Here is a 5113-nt window from a genome sequence, read left to right on the forward strand (position 1 = left end):
GCTTGACGCGGTGCCGGGGCATGGCTTGAGTGGAGGGCCAAGAGGCCTCTCTGTCGCGGCCACGAGGTGGCCGGTCGGCCATGTCATGCGCTGGTGATGTAGGTGCTTCCTCCTCTAGTCGGGGTAGCAGCCTGCGCTTTGGGTAACTCTTGGAGGGGCGTTCGAGTTCATACTCTTCGGCCGCAAGGACTTCAGTCCATCTGTCAGCTAGCAAATCCTGATCAGCTCTAAGCTGTTGCCGCTTTTTCTTGAGGCTGCTTGCCGTGGCCATGAGCCTGCGTTTAAAACGCTCTTGTTCGGCAAGATCCTCTGGCACGACGAACTCGTCGTCGTCGAGGCTTGCCTCGTCTTCGGAGGGAGGCGTATAATTATCGTCCTCAACCTCTTGGTCCGCCGCCCTCTCGTGAGGGCTGGCTTCTCTGTCCTCCTGTGCCGAATTTTGCTGGAGGGGGTGTTCTTCGGCGCTATCCGGAGTAGTATTATCTCCCGTGCCGGAATCACCGTTTTTGCTTTGGCGGGATTTAGAGCGGCGCCGCTGACGCCGGCGCTTGGGCTGTTTCTTAGAGGTATCGTCCACCGCTGTTCCATCGCCATCTCCATCCTTTGGAGTGTCCACCATATATATGTCATATGACGAGGTGGCCTTCCAACGCCCTACAGGTGCTGGTTCTTGTTCGTCTCCTGCATCGTCGTCCATGCCGTCGATGTCTTCGGAGTCGAAGTCAAGCATGTCGGTTAAGTCGTCGACAGTGGCTACGAAGTGGGTGGTGGGTGGGTTTTGAATTTCTTCATCGTCCGTATCCCAACCTTGCTGACCGTAGTCCGGCCAGGGCTCTCCTGATAAAGAGAGAGACTTTAGAGAATTCAGGATGTCGCCGAAGGGCGAGTGCTGAAAGATGTCCGCGGCGGTGAACTCCATTATCGGCGCCCAATCGGATTCGGGCGGCGGGGGCTCGGAGTTCGGAGAGGAATCCGGCTCCTCGGAGTCACGGGCCATGCGGAGTGCGGCTGGAGTTCGGCTCGATCGCCTCTGAGATCGCAGCCCCTGAGGCAGCGTCCAACCGCTGATCCTCGATTGGCGCAGTGGGCTCCGAATCAATGGTCGGAACCGATGCGTGTGCGGCCTCCAAGGCGCTGTTCGGCGGCAGAGCTATATCATGCCCATCGAGACAGTGCGGCACGCTTGGCTGTGGCTCGAATCCGTCGAAGATCAAGTCCCCGCGGATGTCAGCCGTGTAGTTTAGGCTTCCAAACCTGACCTGATGGCCAGGGGCGTAACTTTCGATCTGCTCAAGGTGACCAAGCGAGTTGGCCCGCAGTGCGAAGCCGCCGAAGACGAAGATCTGTCCGGGGAGAAAAGTCTCACCCTGGACTGCATCGTGGTTGATGATCGAAGAAGCCATCGGGCCTTAAAGCGACGACACAGAGGAACTCTCAATGAAAGCACCAATGTCGGTGTCAAAACCGGCGGATCTCGGGTAGGGGGTCCCGAACTGTGCGTCTAGGCCGGATGGTAACAGGAGACAAGGGACACAATGTTTTACCCAGGTTCGGGCCCTCTGGATGGAGGTAAAACCCTACGTCCTGCTTGATTAATATTGATGATATGGGTAGTACAAGAGTAGATCTACCACGAGATCAAGAGGCTAAACCCTAAAAGCTAGCCTATGGTATGATTGTTGTATGATGAAGTTGTCCTACGGACTAAAACCCTCCGGTTTATATAGACACCGGAGAGGGTTAGGGTTACACAAAGTCGGTTACAATGGTAGGAGATCTTGAATATCCGCATCGCCAAGCTTGCCTTCCACGCCAAGGAAAGTCCCATCCGGACACGGGACGAAGTCTTCAATCTTGTATCTTCATAGTCCTGGAGTCCGGCTGAAGGTATAGCCCGGCTACCCGAACACCCCCTAATCCAGGACTCCCTCAGAAGGCGTTCGGACCAGTTTTCGAACTCCTCCCCATTCGCCCTGTTGGCCAGAGTGGGTTTTTGCTTCGAAAGAGAGATGAAAATAATAAGGTAGTACGGTACAAAGCAAGGCTCGTCGCTCAAGGGTTCACTCAAACGCCGGTGTCGATTTTGAGGAGACTTATTCCTCAGTCATGAATGGAGTTACCTTTAGATATACTTGATCTCAATGGCAGTAAACATGGGCTTGAAAATGAAACTAATGGATGTTGTCACTGCTTACCTGTATGGTAACTTGGATTCGAACATATACATGAAGGTTTCCTGAAGGTATCCCTGTTCTGAACCATGATAGAGAAACAGAGATTCTATACAGTGTTCAACTTCAAAAGGCATTGTACTGGACTCAGACAGTCTAGTAGAATGTGGTATAATCGCTAAGCGATTTCCTTCGTCAGAATGGCTAGACGGGGAATAAAGATTGCCCATGTGTTTTATACGGTGATCCCAAGATAGGATTCTGTATAATCTCGGTGTACGTGGACGATTTAAACATAATCGGTACACCTGAGGATATTGAGGAAGCGAGTTCCTACCTGATGTCCGAATTCGAGATGAAGGATTTGGGTAAAACAAGTTCTGTCTAGGTCTGCACTTGAACATTCCCCTGATGGGATTCTAGTGCACCAGTCGGCCTACACCCAGAAGGTGTTGGAAAAGATTTGGATTTGATAAGGCATATCCTTCTAAGACCCGGATGGTCGGAGATCTTTACAGCCAGACAAGGACCCGTTCAGGCCAAAGGAAGGGGGAGGAAACTCTGGGACCAGAGGTTCTTACCTGAGTGCAGTTGGAGCACTCATGTACCTCACAAATTGTACACGGTCAGACATTGCGTTCCCGTCAGTTTGCTTGCTAGGTACAGTTTCTGAACCTACCAAGAGACATTGGAAAGGTGTCAAGGATGTCTTCCGTTACCTGCAAGGGACCAAAGATGTTGGCTATTTTATAAAAAATCAAGACCTATCTATTATAGGCTGTGCCGTGCTGGGTACCTATCGGACCCGCATGATTGCAAATCGCAGACTGGATATTTTCCTTTGTGGTGGAACTGCGTTTTCCGGAAATCGTCCAAGCAAACTCTTGTGTCAATGACTTCAGAACCACTCGGAAATCATGGCACTATTCGAAGCATCAAAAGAGTGTGTATCGCTTCGGCGGATGATCGGCCACATTCAGCAGACATGTGGGTTGAACACCGTACAAACCCCTACCATTATCTATGAAGATAATGCTGCTTGTGTTGCACAAGTCCAGATGGGTTATGTGAAGAGTAACCTCACAAAGCATATTAGTCCCAAGTTCTTCTATGCACATGAGCTGCAAGCAGTTGAACGAGGTGAGAGTTTTGCATACTAAGTCCTGTGACAATCTTGCTGATATGTTCACTAAATCATTACCGGCATCAACCTTAGAGAGGTGTGTGCGTGGAATCGGTATGATGAGACTTAGAGAGATGCAAGGTTCAGGGGGAGAAACTTCACAAACTCATCGTTAAAATCTCGATCCTGATGATCGAGTACTCAACTTGATGGTTGAGTGGATTGTACTCTTTTTCCCTTGAGTGAGTTTTCCTGATGTTTCTCACACGAGGTTTTTGACGAGGCAATTCGTGCAATACAACAACGTATATTGTGCTCTTTCTCATATTTTTTCCCACTGGTTTTTGAGTTTTGAGGCATGGATATACGGATAATTACCTAAGGGGAAGTGTTGGGAAACCGGGTCCACCACGAAGGGTGGCGGCGGTTGCATGCGATATGCACGGGCTAGCCCCTCCCGGTTTCATACTTTACGTTAAGTGAGTACTTATCTCTTGACCCCTACCCCTATATAAAGAGATGAGGAGCAATCATTGTAACCGTGATCATTGATTAATAAAGATAGCGGAAACACTAAGGCCCACACGTGTGGGCGTTAGCCAACTAACCCACACACCTCCATCGCCATCCAGTCACTTATGCACAAATCTTGGCACGAAATGGGTGGTTTTGTGTGCCACGTAGGACACCTCGTGTGTGTGGCATGTGTGAGAGTTCGCCCACACGCCGGTTTCCTCTCTGCGGTCAACGGTTGTCACTCGGGGGCGTGCGGTGGAACTGCTCGGTGCCCGCACGCCACGCCCGCCTGTGGTTGCCGTCAACCACATCTCGCACTTCGTCCCCCTCCCCTCGCGGTTCCATTTACTCGCTCCACTTCATTACTCTCCCAACCACATAATAGTTCAGTCGATTGGAGGAGAAGCCGAGAGGAGAAGGCGGCAGCGGAGGCGGAAGAGTCGACGGCATTCGCGACTGTCGGTGGGGCTCGCCAGACCGGAGCATCTTCGCTGGAGTGCCCCGCAGATTGAAGGTAATGCTCCTCCCCACGCTCACATTCCTTGCACGCATTCCCTCTCCCCCATCTGTGGCCAATTTTCCGCTCAAGATTCACCGAGATTCCGGCGGATTCGCGGTGCTCCGGCGTTCCCGTCGGCGGCGGAGTCCCGTGCTTGCCATTTTTGGTGGCATTGCGCAGTTTTCGTCGCCACCGCGGTGGCAGTCATGCCGGTGTGGCTCGGCCTGTCCGCAGCCACATCCTGGTTCTGCCTTGCAATTGAGCCGGCGTTTGTGCATATGTTAGTTTATGAATTGTCTCGAATTGCTATTTGCGATCAGTGGAGGAAGTTTTTCGGTGTTCAATTTCAGGTTATGATAGTTGCCAATGAACCCTAGATCTAGGTAGTTGTATTTCAAAGTGTAGTATAAAGGCAGCCATGGCAGTTTCAGCAACTATTTGCACTGGATGGCAACTAATTTCCTGATCAACTGTATCAGTTGCCACAGATATGCTTTTCATGTGGCAACTAATTTTGTGATCACACTATGTCTGTTGTCATGTTGTAGGCAGGATAATGTGGCAAATTCACTGTACCATAGACTCATTTTTTCCACATGGCAGTTTCAGCAACTATTGTGCACTGGATGGGAACTAATTTCCTGATCAATTGTGTCAGTCGCCACATATATGCTTTTTCATGTGGCAACTAATTTTGTGATCACACTATGTCTGTTGCCATGCTGTAGGCAGGATAATGTGGCAAATTCACTGTACCATAGACTCATTTTTGTGTTTTGCCATGCTGACTTGTGATATCTGAAC

Source organism: Triticum urartu, chromosome 1 (genome assembly GCF_003073215.2).
Source record: "Triticum urartu cultivar G1812 chromosome 1, Tu2.1, whole genome shotgun sequence".
In the NCBI taxonomy this organism is placed as follows: domain Eukaryota; kingdom Viridiplantae; phylum Streptophyta; class Magnoliopsida; order Poales; family Poaceae; genus Triticum; species Triticum urartu.